This window comes from Littorina saxatilis, linkage group LG17 (assembly GCF_037325665.1).
Source record: "Littorina saxatilis isolate snail1 linkage group LG17, US_GU_Lsax_2.0, whole genome shotgun sequence".
Lineage (NCBI taxonomy): Eukaryota > Metazoa > Mollusca > Gastropoda > Littorinimorpha > Littorinidae > Littorina > Littorina saxatilis.
Window position 1 is genome coordinate 15,439,595 of NC_090261.1, and position 14,507 is coordinate 15,454,101.

The 14,507-nt window shown below is 42.4% G+C and overlaps 1 long non-coding RNA gene across 1 annotated transcript; it reads left to right on the forward strand.

Moving 5' to 3' along the window:
• The first annotated feature begins 1,105 nt into the window (after positions 1-1,105).
• LOC138951805 (uncharacterized) lies at positions 1,106-12,811 on the forward strand. Its single transcript, XR_011451225.1, has 3 exons — positions 1,106-2,456; positions 4,440-4,550; positions 7,630-12,811. It is a non-coding gene; the product is annotated as an uncharacterized lncRNA (long non-coding RNA).
• Positions 12,812-14,507: the final 1,696 nt, after the last annotated feature.

Below are 14,507 nucleotides of genomic sequence, written 5' to 3' on the forward strand. Positions count from 1 at the left end.
TATATATATATATACTTTTAAAATGTCTTGGATCTGGGGACATCTGTAAGTGTGAGAGCGTGGATCTGGGAACATTCTGTGGTTATGGGAACATTAGCATGTTCTCATATCCAAGGTAACCTCAAAATGTAATTTTCGTGTTCAGCTTGACCATTGAGGGGTTTTAACTCGTGTTCCCAAAAGCATTTGAGTTCTGACTTGGTTGTCCCCCTTCCCTTGCTACAGATCTGCATCGTCAAACAATCTCTTCTGAGCTTTTAGCATTCTTGTGCTTACGACACTAAAAAAAAAAAAAAAAATTATCTCTCTCTCTCTTTTTTTTTTTAACATTGCTGTGTAAAATAAAACTGTAAAATAACTATTTTACAGGTTTATTTCACAAGTTTATCTTATATTTTCTGAACATTTGGAAATAATTGCTTTACCTCAGTGAAATATTTATTATTGTTTAGAGCGTAAGCGATAAGCGATCCGGGCCTTTTCAAGAAATCTGAACAATGAACATGGTCGCTGCATGGGATTTTTTTCCCTTTCGTACAATCAGGCACACCACTCGTACAGGTAAGCCTTAGATTTTATGTAGCGCACTTTATAAGAACACTGTTATATCTATTTATTTGAGTTAGGCATTGAAGATTTGAGAGGGCTTCTTCGCATCGAAGGAGTCTCTTCTGAGTGGGAATTCCGCTGTGAATTGATAGTTCTGGTCAATGGCTGTCTAATCGGCCCTCGAAGGCAATCACTGAAGTGAAGTGCACCGGGAGTGACTATTGCAACGACTGTCGTGTCCAGCGTTGTGTTTGTCAATGAGGTTCTTGAAAGCATTTGTACTGGGAGCCCGTTTAATGTTAGTTGTTAGTTTGTTCCAGTCATTTGTAACTCTATAGCTGAAAGCAAATTTTCTTGTATTGTTATTATCATGTCTTTCTTTTTGTATTTTGTCAGTACTGTTACGTGTTACAACAATGTTAGTCTGCGGTGATTTAAAAAAGAAATCTTTGTTAGTGTCATCAATGTCGTTAAATATTATATACGCTTGTATTAGGTCCCCTCTCTTTCTTCTTGCCTTTAGTGTAGGCAAAGTCAAGTATCTTCGTCTCTCTTCATATGTGTAGTCTTTTATTTCGTAAATCAGTTTAGTAGCTCTTCTTTGGACTCTTGCGATTGATGTTGATTGGCGTACTAGTCTCGGAAACCAGGCAGGATTGCCGTATTCTAGATGAGGTCGTACTAGTGTACACTCCACTCTCTGTTCCAGGAGGCTGTTCTCTGAAAATCCACCAGTACCTAGGAATGGCAGTGACACTGTACTCTAGGACCAACACAGCTAGTGTTTCAAATGTTACCTTTTTGTTTCAGGAGTCCTTGAATATTCTAGTCATTTTTTCCCATTTATTTTAAGTTCATATCATATTTGACAAATAGGTGGCGTGATCTAACCATGTTTACCTGGTTGATTCTGACGGTTGGCAGTTTAAGTTTCTGGCAATTGCCAAAGTTGAACGTTTATTGTCATTAAATGGCAAAATTAATTTGAAGTCACGTTATAACTTATTGTGGAAAATCAGCTCCCTCTCTCTCTCTTTCCCCTCCCACACTCACACACAAACACACACACATGCGTGTGTGCTGACACAAATTTGTGATTTACTTTAAAATTAACAAGGGTGCCGCGGTCAATTGTAGACGGTAAGACCTATTACATTTTTAAAGCCAGGACATTTGGACCTATTGATTTCTTACGGTCAGGTCCAAATGACCTATTGTCCTCTAACGCTGGCAGCAACACTGATGTAGATGAAATATTCATGAGGACGTCCCTCTGCAATATTATCCCAGCTATCTAAATAGACTGGAAGAACAAAAAGTGATTGCATGGAGACCTGATCAGAAATAGAGGGTTATAACTGACATTTATCTGCAATTAAATTGCTTTAAACTGACGGTTGCCAAATTGGGTTGTGAGTGAAGCGTAGCTCTGGCTTGTCACTCACTTCCACTACACATAAATGCGCGCAAGGATTTAGTTCTTCAAACATTTCTGCTTTCTGTAGCTATGCAGGGTTTGTGGATGTGGAACGTGGGAATATTACAGTTTGGAAGGTGAGGATTCTGATAGACTCGATGCAAATTGTCCGAACTATAGCTATGGCGTGCCCCTTTAATAGCTCATAATGATTAGCCAAATATGGAAAGGCAAAACTAGATTCAAGTAGCTGAAAATTGAAACACGAATGGCGGCTTGATTGAAACTTTACGAAATGGAAATCCTGTGTTTTCCAACACATGAATGTACAAATCAGTGTTTTGGGTCTACAGAACACGACAAATCGCGTCCAAGTCCACTTCAACACAACTTCACAAGCCCATGTCTTCAGAACTTCGCAATACCATGTGTATACGAGACCACGAAAGTCACACATTGGCTGGATTCATGTCCTGACGACATATCTGTGGTAAGTTTAAAGGCTGTCTCCATGGTAAAAAAAAATACTGAAATAACCATTTGTTTCTCTTTCTTCTTTCAATTTAATGACTTATGCGCTAGAGTTCGTATTCAATATGTTCCAGTGAAGATAATGACTCACTTTTCTAACCCGTATTCTCAAAAGCTCGGGAGAAAACGAAAGAAAATAATGTCCCTCTCCGGAAGTGACGTGTGGCTGGTGGCTTGATTCGGCCTTCCGCCATTTTGACAGAGATGGGAGAGTGAACCACAGCTTCGCGTAACAATCTGAACACGCATGCCGCATCAAGTTGTCAATAGACAACCACTGATGTTGATAAAGTAAGAGATCTGTCTTACATAATTGAGTTTCGGCGCTGTTTGGTTGCAAAGAAATGTGCGCAATCTATATCACAAGTAGGTTTGGAAAGTGCATTTTCCGATGATATCGACGCAGCTAAGTATCAGGATCAGGAATATTGCGTCGCGGAACCTTTCAGATTATGACGCAATGTTGGCAAGAGAGCGCCTCGCCTAGCCCTACTTAAAACGATTTAAAACCTATCATTTTGGAATTTGTTCTCTTCCATAAAAAGTCTGAAGTCCATTGCTACTAAATTAAATAGCCTCTGGACTTATTTGAAAAATACACCCTTTCCTAATAGTTTTCTTAGTGCTGGCAATCAATAGTACTAGTAATGAGAGGGATGCACGACTCGTACCCTTTGATGACAGTGAGGGGCGACATTTGTATTGTTGTAGGCTATAATACAAATGTCGCCCCTCACTGTCATTAGGGCTAAATGTCACTTTTGTTAACTCCTTCATGATACGAACCCACCTTACTGTCACGGGACGCAGGGGTGGCCACATTTTTGTCAATTCAGCTTTCCCCGGGTATGTAACATGTCATTTTTAACTTACCCGCACAAAAATCAGGTTACCCACAATCTGAATGCAAAAACTCGTCCCCACCCCTACACACAGTCATGGAGTTGCGCTCACGCACACTCCACTGTCGAAATCTAACCAAGGAAATTCGTCCTTCCATTCTGGCAAAAACCTTCTGACACGTTTTGATCTGTCGCAGTGTCGATTCTAGACCGTGCATTCCCGCAAATATGAAAGAAATCCCGCAAAAATAACATTTGGATGCGCGCCTTTTCACGCAAAGAAATACCGATTCCCGCATTTTCAAACATCTTGTGCGTGCGCGATATAATAAATATAATTTCGTCAAACAGCCCAGCGTTGCAGAGCGTAAGCGCTTGCAATCTTTTTGAGACAAGTGAGGCCCTGACAAGGATGTTTACATTTACCTATGTTTTCAAAAGTTAAATTATCCCTAAACATCCTTATCAGGGCCTCACTTGTCTCAAAAAGATTCACTTTTTCTCCCACAAGTCTTTGCTTCCCTTTGTGGTCACTTCCTGTTTTACATTCAAAATGGCCACCGCGATAAGTGAAAGCGTGGATTTTTTCAAGAATGGAGACCCATGTGCAAATCAGCTTGACGACAAGTTGCCAAGTGAGGCAAAACATCCAAATAAATGGTCTTGGAAGTGGATGAAGGAGTTAGATTCTCAAAAAAGATAATGGAGTTTATGATTAAGAAGTTTCTCTTGTGCATGCAACGATGAAATTACGTACACCTGACTTCACTCTTCAGGCAAGAAAGCCATCAGGAACCATACGTTGGTTCTCTCTCTCTCTCTCTCTCTCTCTCTCTCTCTCTCTCTCTCTCTCTCTCTCTCTCTCTCTCTCTCTCTCTCTCTCTCTCTTTGAAGTCTCTCTCTCTCTTTGAAGTCTCTCTCTCTCTCTCTCTCTCTCTCTCTCTCTTTGAAGTCGTGGGGGCAATGACGGCCTCCGGGATGCCACAGATTCCATCCTCCCCCAGCCTAGAGACTGGGACGTTTTGTTCTTATTTACGATAGAGTGACATAAATCAATAATTAGCAAAGATTCTATAATTTTAAACTAATCTTTGTTTCAGTTGGTCATGGTGATTTGGGCAATGACAACACCGGCATCGTGGGTGATTTGGGCAGCGATGACCCCTCCGTCAAGGATTGCGACGTGACGAGCACACATGCAGAACCGCTTGGTATGTTTATACCGCCACCATCATATGTGGCGGTTTCTGAGACTTCCACTACTCGTGCAGAACTTCTGATTGGAGAAACTCGAGGTCAAAGCTTGTTCCCAAATGTTCTTATTATTATTTCACATTGCTCAACATCCAGTTAGCAACACAGGCTAGATGTTAAGCAACGTGAAATAATAATAAAACATTTTGGGACAAACTTTGACCTGTAGTTTTTCCAATCAGAAGCTTCTGCACGAGTAATGGAAGTCGCAGAAACCGCCACAATATTATTTAAATTTTATTTATATATAGATGCTACATGTCGGGTTCATCTACGGGGCTAGTGACAGACCTCCAATGATGTTTTTTGTTGTTTTTTAGTTGGCAGCATGGGGATATCTTGAGAAGGCTCTCCGTAGTCGGCTAGACGTTAAGCAATGCTAATAATAATAATGATAGCACTTGAGCAAAGAGCTAAAACATTTTGAGGTACGGTAGAGTGTTTGACATAAATAATAATAATAATACGAATATTTATAACGCGCACATATCTCACCAACAGGCGACTCAAGGCGCACATACACTCATTCACACACACGGAGACTTAAAGTCACCAACACACACACACCAGCAACCATTAAAATATGTACAGTTATTCAAGGTGGGATGGGGTGGGCAGTGTAGAATGCATGGATTATGTGGAAAAAAGGAATGTCTTGAGTGCAGATTTGAATGATTCGAGGGACTGTTGTTGACGGAGGGGAAGAGGTAGTGTGTTCCATTGGCTAGGTGCTTGGAAAGAAAATGAGCGTTGACCTGCTGTTTTGAGTTTGGTGTGGGGGATGTTGAGCTTGAGGGAGTCAGCAGATGATCTGAGTGCTCGTGAAGGGACATAGAGAGAGAGAGTCGGAGAGATAGGCAGGGGCGAGACCATGGAGGCATTTGTAGGTGAGAGTGTTGATTTTGTATGTGATACGGGCAGGAACGGGCAACCAGTGGAGCTGATTTAGGAGGGGGGTGATATGATCTCCCTTTTTCTTTCGTAAGGCAAGACGGGCAGAGCTATTTTGAATGCGTTGGAGACGAGAGATAGAAGAAGAGGGAAGACCCGCCAAGAGAGAGTTACAATAGTCAAGACGTGAGAGAATGGTGGAAGTGACCAGTTTGGCGGTAGCATCTGTGGTGAGGTACTTGCGGATAGTGGCGATGCGGCGGAGTTGGAAGTAGCAGGTGCGAGAGACAGAAGAGATGTGTTGTTTCATGGAAAGGGTGTTGTCTAGAGTGACTCCGAGGTTTTTGACAGCAGAAGACAGAGGGACAGAAGAGTCAGAGAGTTGAAGAGAGTCGGGAGTGGCTTTGGAGAGTTTGGATGTAGTGCCTATTAGGATAGCTTCAGTTTTGTTGCTATTGAGCTGAAGTTTGTTTTCTGTCATCCAATTCTGCACGTCAGTGATAGTGTCAGAGATAGAGGAAAGAAGAGATTCAGACTGGTCAGGGGAAGAGCTGTTGTGAAGTTGAGAGTCGTCGACAAAAGAGTGGTGGAGAACGTTGTGTCGGTCAAGGATGTGGTCAAGAGGTTGAGTGTAGAGAGTAAATAGTACAGGCCCAAGGACTGAGCTCTGAGGGACTCCGCACTCAAGCCTGATGGGGTCAGAGTTCAGTTTGTCAATCGAAACAGTCTGGTAGCGGTCGGTGAAATAAGAAGAGAACCAAGAAAGAGCTGTGCTATGGATACCAAAGGTGTGCTGAAGGCGTTGAAGGAGGATGTTGTGGTCGACTGTGTCAAAGGCCGCTGATAGATCAAGTAGAGCGACGGCAGAGATTTCAGCTTGGTCAGTGGCAAGGAGGAGATCATTAGTGATTTTGAGAAGGGCAGTTTCGGTGGAGTGGTGAGGACGATAGGCAGATTGAAGCGGAGAGAGAAGATTGTTGCAAAGAAGGTGAGAGTTGAGTTGTTTCAGGACGACTCTTTCAAGGAGTTTGGAGATGAAGGAAAGGTTTGAGACAGGGCGGTAGTTGCTGAGAGTGTTTGGGTCGAGCGATGGTTTCTTCAGTAGATGTTTGACAATAGCAGTCTTAAAGGAGTTGGGGACAGTGCCTGTTTGCAGAGAAGTGTTGATGATTTTGAGAATAGAAGGGAGGAGTTCAGGAAGACAGTCAGAGTAGAGTTGTGTGGGAAGAGGGTCAAGGTCACAGGTTTTCAAGGTCATTTCTTTGAGGACTTTCTCCAGGTCAGTGAGAGTGAGAGGCTGAAAGTGTGTGAAGGGAGTGCCTGTAAATGCAGGAGGAGTTTCAGAGTTTTGGTGTGGGATTTTGTCTAGTTTGTCACGGATGGTTTGGATCTTGTTATGGAAGTAATCAGAGAAAGCTTGCGACAGTTTGGAGGGGTCGATGTTGTTGGGCAAGGGAGAAGCAGAAGAGCAGCCAAGAAGGTCATTCACTGTGGAGTAGAGTGTTTTGGCAGAGGTTGTTTCACAGATTTTGGTGCTGTAGTGCGATTGTTTGGCGTCTGCGATGAGTGTCTGAGCATGTTCCATTTGCTTGTTGTAAATCTGTCTGTCAACTACCAGCTTTGAGGTTCGCAACTTCCTCTCTGCTCGGCGACGCAACTGTTTTGTATACTTAACTTCAGCTGTGATCGAGGGTGCAGAAGGCCAATCTACGATGAGTTTGGTTTTTGCGGGTGCATGTTCGTCAAGAAGTGTGCTGAGAGTGGAGTCGTAATGACGTACAGGGTCTGAGGATACCGGAGGATCAAGCAGTCGGCGGGCTGCTTCTGCGCGAAATGTGTCAGTGTTAACTTCTTTGAGGTTACGGCGGACTACGCGCTTTTTCTGTTTGGATGGTTTGGCCATCTTAAGAGAGAACAAAACTGCAGAATGATCGGATCTGAGGTAGTCATTCAGCAGGATGTCGTACACCAGGTCAGTGGACTCGTGGGTGACAATCCAGTCAATGATGTGTGTTTTGCGTGTGGGAGCGTCTACATGCTGTTTGAGGTCGTGACAGTCAAGAAGGTCCATCGTCTGTCTTGTGTCGGTGTTATAAATCAACAATAAGCAAAGATTCTATAATTTTAAACTAATCTTTGTTTCAGTTGGTCATGGTGATTTGGGCAATGACAACACCGGCATCGTGGGTGATTTGGGCAATGACGACACTGGCATCGTGGGTGATTCAATGACGACACTGGCATCGTGGATGATTTGGGCAATGACGACACTGGCATCGTGGGTGATTTGGGCAATGACGACACCGGCATCGTGGGTGATTTGGGCAATTCGTGGCTGATTTGGGAAATGACGACACCGGCATCGTGGCTGATTTGGGCAATGACGACACCGGCATCGTGGGTGATTTGGGCAATGACAACACCGGCATCGTGGGTGATTTGGGGAGCGATGACTCCTCCGTCAAGGATTGCGACTACACATGTCGCACACATGCAGAACCGCTTGGTATGTTTATACCGCCACCATCATATGTGACGGTTTCTGCGACTTTCATTACTCGTGCAGAATCTTCTGATTGGAGAAATTCGAGTTCAAAGTTTGTTTAAAAAAAATATATTATTTTACATTGCTCAACGTCAAGTTAGCAACATTTTGGTACATACTTTGACCTCTAGTTTCTCCAATCAGACGCTTCTGCGCGAGTAATGGAAGTCGCAGAAACCGCCTCAATATTATTTAAATTTTATTTATATATAGATGCTACATGTCGGGTTCTAGTGGACATACTCTTATAATATCTAAATACTTTTGCTACTACTAATAACATGTATTGTTTATTACCTAATTAAAGGCAGAGGTCGACAAAGATCATGAAGACAAGCGTAAATTCAAGCTGGTCTCATGCTGAAATACAAACTTTAATGAATGGTTTCGGGCATCTCCTTCAAAAAGGCATGTATCCGTCAGGAAAGATAATTCAAGCCGCAATTAACCAAAATACTTGTCTCAACAATAGAACATGTATGAATGTGCGAGCAAAGCTTCAGCACTAAATGAAGACACGATTTTAAGATGGACTAGCTGAAGTTGTGGGCAAAGACAGCATGTTGTTGCTTTTTGGCGAAAGCTTACTGAAGAAATATGGACTAGCTAGAAAAAATTACATAGCACAGAGATTGAGACAACTTGCTCTCCTGTTGGTGCAATATGTAGAGCAAACCTATTTATTACATCTTACCATATAACAGTGGCACCGGCACGGTTGGCCTAGTGGTAAGGCGTCCGCCCCGTGATCGGGAGGTCGTGGGTTCGAACCCCGGTCGGGTCATACCTAAGACTTTAAAATTGGCAATCTAGTGGCTGCTCCGCCTGGCGTCAGGCATTATGGGGTTAGTGCTAGGACTGGTTGGTCCGGTGTCAGAAGAATGTGACTGGGTGAGACATGAAGCATGTGCTGCGACTTCTGTCTTGTGTGTGGCGCACGTTATATGTCAAACCAGCACCGCCCTGATATGGCCCTTCGTGGTCGGCTGGGCGTTCAGCAAAAAAAAACACCACAATATAACAGGGGCTCATTTTGAAATTGAGGTTGTCCGGACTATGACCGATTCAAGAGGAATGTAATCGGACATTTTTCAAACTAATCGCACCATCGATGCAAACTGCACGCACTCGCACAAATAAATGAAATCTACACACAGCAACACCGACAGCTTTAAATGATTTTAATGTCATTAAAACGGTTTAAACCCAAATAAAATTGAATGAAATCTCACAGATACATTTACAATGACTATCTGTCTTGCTTGAAGAAAAGAAAAAAACGAAAAGGGAGTGGAACACGGCAACACACATTCTGAGTCACTCCAGGAGCTTCAACAGAAACACAGGTGACGATCGCGGAATGTTGATGTTGAGAACGTCTGACGCATGCAGTATGCGTGCGGTAGCTATTTTCCGCGAAACCCTGCGGAACCCTGGGGGTACCCCGCGAAACCCCGCTTCGGCTTCCGTAATAAGAAAACATTTTGTACCGGTGTCTTAGAGTTTTATAGCTGACAAGGAAATTGAGTAACAAAATAGCGATAAGTCCGACCCCGAAATGAGACCCTGATGTAATACTATTATTTGCTGGGCTATACAAGTTATGTAGGTATGCATGCATGACCCTGGGTCTTGCTGTATGACTGGGAATTGCAGATGTGTTCTTCAAAAGATTATGCCTTGTCTGAAGCATCAATATAAACGCTTATAGCTCACAGCTGAAAAGAACACTTCCTTACTACTGTAGTACGAAACCAAATGACAAACTATCAATTTGAATACAACACAGCTTCATAAGAACTGCTCAAACAAGGACCAATAAAAGAGAAAACTGAAGACCGTGGCCTTAATCTTACAAGTTTGAAGTTAAAACAAGTTTTGCAAACAATACATGTGAAAGAATGTTGTTATGCCTGAATATTAAAAAAAATTAGTTAGTGTTCCCAGAAACTTGAAATTTGGCATTGTTGTTTATATGTCGACCTAGTACCCAAATATATATAGACATTCTGGAAAACGTTATTTGTTTAGGATTATGGGGAACGTGGATATGGGGACCTTATTATACATGTTTTCACATATATATTTAAATCCTAAACAAATAAAGTTTTCCAGAATGTCTATATATATTTGGGTACTAGGTCGACATATAAACCACAGTGCGAAATTTCAACTTTCTGAATGTTCTATGTACCATTGTTAAATATCTAGTTATAAGTTCTTTTTTAGTTATACTTTTAAAACGACAAGACATGAACATGTATGTCCTTTTTTTTATTTTTTTTTATTTTATTGTTGTTATGTTTGTTTGTTTGTGTGTGTGTTGATCGATTTAATTTTTTTTAAAAGTTAGTGTTCCCAGAAACTTTTATTATATATATAATAAAAGTTTCTGGGAACACTAACTAATTTTTTTTAATATTCAGGCATAACAACATTCTGTCACATGTATTGCTTGCAAAACTTGTTTTAACTTCAAACTTGTAAGATTAAGGCCACGGTCTTCAGTTTTCTCTTTTATTGGTCCTTGTTTGAGCAGTTCTTATGAAGCTAACTCTGACACCAGCCGGTTATTTGGGAACTCGTTTTCAACTGCTTGCAGAAAGTTGAAATTTGGCATTGTGGTTTATATGTCGACTTAGTACCCAAATATAAAAAGACATTCTGGAAAATGTTATTTGTAGGATTTAAATATATATATATGAAAACATAATAAGGTCCCCATATCCACGTTCCCAAAAAGCTTGTCTGAATATATAATATATATAATAAAAGTTTCTGGGAACACTAACTTTTTTTTTTAATATTCAGGCATAACAACATTCTTTCACATGTATTGTTTGCAAAACTTGTTTTAACTTCAAACCTGTAAGATTAAGGCCACGGTCTTCAGTTTTCTCTTTTATTGGTCCTTGTTTGAGCAGTTCTTATGAAGCTGTTTTATGGGATAGGGGAAAGGGGGGAGATGGGATAGAGCCACTTGTTAATTGTTTCTTGTTCACAAAAGCACTAATAAAAAAATTGCTCCAGGGGCTTGCAACGTAGTACAATATATTACCTTACTGGGAGAATGCAAGTTTCCAGTACAAAGGACTTCACATTTCTTACATACTGCTTGACTAAAATCTTTACAAACATTGACTATATTCTATACAAGAAACACTTAACAAGGGTAAAAGGAGAAACAGAACCGTTAGTCGCCTCTTATGACATGCTGGGGAGCATCAGGTAAATTCTTTCTCGTCCCAACCAATATAGGACTCCCCCTAACCCGCTTCATTGAAAGCATGGGGTAATTTTGACCCGGTTGGTAATGCATAGGAAACGGAACTGGAAATAGGAATATGTACACGCATCATACATTATACGCATTGTACACATCTGCAGTCAGCAGATATTATGTTTTCGCCTATGTTTGTCACTGTCGATCATAATGATGAACTACCTGGAGTTGTGAGACAAGATGTCAGGAGACAATGTTTTCGCCTATGTTTGTCACTGTCGGACAGTGCAAAACTGCAATGACAAACTGGTTGCCCTTATTGCCAGTGTCTCATCAAGTGCTGTAGCTTTGATCGCACATTCAAAGTTGTTCTATTTTTAAGACAGTCATTTTGACTGATTGCAATTTGAATTTGTTTTCCAGATGGGTAGGTGCCTCTTTGTAAGAGATGTCCAAAACAAGCTTTCAAAGCTTGTATTTCGGCACTAGACCAGCCGGTCTTTGTTAGCTTTGTCCCTTTGTCTTTAGAATTAGATAAATGGCGGCCAATCTTTCTTTTTTTAGGACGACATGTTTTCATCTCTTCTCTGTTTAGCTTTGTCTCACTGTACTCAGAATCAGAGTCATGGCTGGCAAGCTTCCTTTTTCTAGGACCTGTTTTGCTCTCCTCATGAGAAAGCTTTTGGCTTGTTTCCTTAGAATCAGAAGAAGTAGTGCCTGTTCTTGCAGACACAGCTTCTTTATCTTCATCGTTTCCACCCATTTCATCCTCTTCGTCTCTCGGAAACTCATCCAAAGTGATATCCTGAAGCCGTTTGCCCACAAACTTTGCTGCATTGCCCGAGTCTATTGCCACCAACAGACGTGATACTTTAGCTATTTCTACAGTGGAATCGTGTAAACGATAAAAATCTTTGTGAATGTTAAGATCATGCCTATTTTAACATGCATGTACTGGAAACTGGTAATCTTCCAGTAGGTATTAATTTAGTTTTACTAAAGCCTGCTGGGACACAAGTAATGGGTTAGTGCATTTGTAAACAGGAATCGCTTGACAAATGGCCCCCTTCATCCCCCCCTTCCTCGTCCTGATATGGCTCTGCGTAGTCGGCTGGACGTTAAGCAACAAATAAACAAACAAAACCCTGTGTCTTGCTGTATGACCCTGGCTCTTGCTGTAGGACCCTGGCCCTTGCTGTATGACCCTGTGTCTTGCTGTAGGACCCTGGGTCTTGCTGTAGGACCCTGGGTCTTGCTGTAGGACCCTGTGTCTTGCTGTAGGACCCTGTGTCTTGCTGTACGACCCTGTGTCTTGCTGTAGGACCCTGGGTCTTGCTGTAGGACCATGTGTCTTGCTGTAGGACCCTGTGTCTTGCTGTAGGACCCTGGGTCTTGCTGTATGACCCTGTGTCTTGTTGTAGGACCCTGTGTCTTGCTGTAGGACCCTGTGTCTTGCTGTAGGACCCTGTGTCTTGCTGTAGGACCCTGTGTCTTGCTGTAGGACCCTGTGTCTTGCTGTAGGACCCTGTGTCTTGCTGTACGACCCTGTGTCTTGCTGTACGACCCTGTGTCTTGCTGTACGACCCTGTGTCTTGCTGTACGACCCTGTGTCTTGCTGTACGACCCTGTGTTTTGCTGTACGACCCTGTGTTTTGCTGTACGACCCTGTGTCTTGCTGTAGGACGCTGTGTCTGGCTGTAGGACCCTGTGTCTGGCTGTATGACCCTGTGTCTTGCTGTATGACCCTGTGTCTTGCTGTACGACCCTGTGTCTTGCTGTACGACCCTGTGTCTTGCTGTACGACCCTGTGTCTTGCTGTAGGACCCTGGCTCTTGCTGTACGACCCTGTGTCTTGCTGTATGACCCTGTGTCTTGTGTAGGACCCTGTGTCTTGCTGTACGACCCTATGTCTTGCTGTACGACCCTGTGTCTTGCTGTAGGACCCTGTGTCTTGCTGTAGGACCCTGTGTCTTGCTGTAGGACCCTGTGTCTTGCTGTATGACCCTGTGTCTTGCTGTAGGACCCTGTGTCTTGCTGTACGACCCTGTGTCTTGCTGTACGACCCTGTGTCTTGCTGTACGACCCTGTGTCTTGCTGTAGGACCCTGGGTCTTGCTGTAGGACCCTGTGTCTTGCTGTATGACCCTGGGTCTTGCTGTATGACCCTGTGTCTTGCTGTACGACCCTGGGTCTTGCTGTACGACCCTGGGTCTTGCTGTATGACCCTGGATCTTGCTGTATGACCCTCGGTCTTGCTGTACGACCCTGTGTCTTGCTGTATGACCCTGGGTCTTGCTGTACGACCCTGGGTCTTGCTGTACGACCCTGGGTCTTGCTGTGTAAAAATAGCTTAAATGACATGTCTTAAAGCTCTGCTTAAACTCGTAGTAAACCTCGGTGTTTACGCAGGTTCCTAGCTAATCGTGTATAAACTTGTCTTGCAAAGAAGCAGAGTAGATAGAGATACAAGGATCACAGTTCTTCGTGGACATTATTTTATCCTCTTTTCTTTTTAAAACCTGGTTTTTACAAACAGGGGAAAGTACCTCATCGTTTCCAGAGCCTCACAATTATATGTCCTTGTAAACATGGTTTATCAGAAGGACTGGTGACATACCTTCATTGGTAATTTTTAGGTTTTTTTAGTTGGCAGCGTGGGGCGTTTTGAGACGGCTCGGTGTAGTCAGCTGGACGTTAAGCAATGTTTAATAATATATAATATGTTGCAAATCGTCACGCTAATGGGATAATTGCCTAACTCACTTTTGCAAGTTTTGAGAAAAAGCGATTTGTTCAGCAGCCTCTGCATTGAACTTTGGGTTCTGTACTTCAGTAGAATGAACTTTAATCCAAATTTCTATTGATCTTGTTTACCATGGGATGCACATGCATAGACAGAAAAGCATGGGTATGCTGTTAAGATAACTGACTTATGAGTTAGGCAATTTTGCTGACATGGCATCAGCAACCGTTTCTCTTTGCAATTTCTTTTCGGAATTTTTACAGATGATTGACACAATTGTTGGCGTTATTATGGAACCGTTGTCTCAAAACTATCTAACTCTGAGTTAGGCAATTATCCTATTAGCGTAATGAAATGTATCATCAGATTTGATTTTGATTATTTTTTTTCCATTGAAATGCTTTTTTGATTTTGAATTTTGTTCCCAGGGTCCGCCCTGGGAGGTGGGGGGGGGGATCTCTTATTTTGGGTTCTTAGTCACCTCATGCGCCCCAATGGGATAAGAACATAATT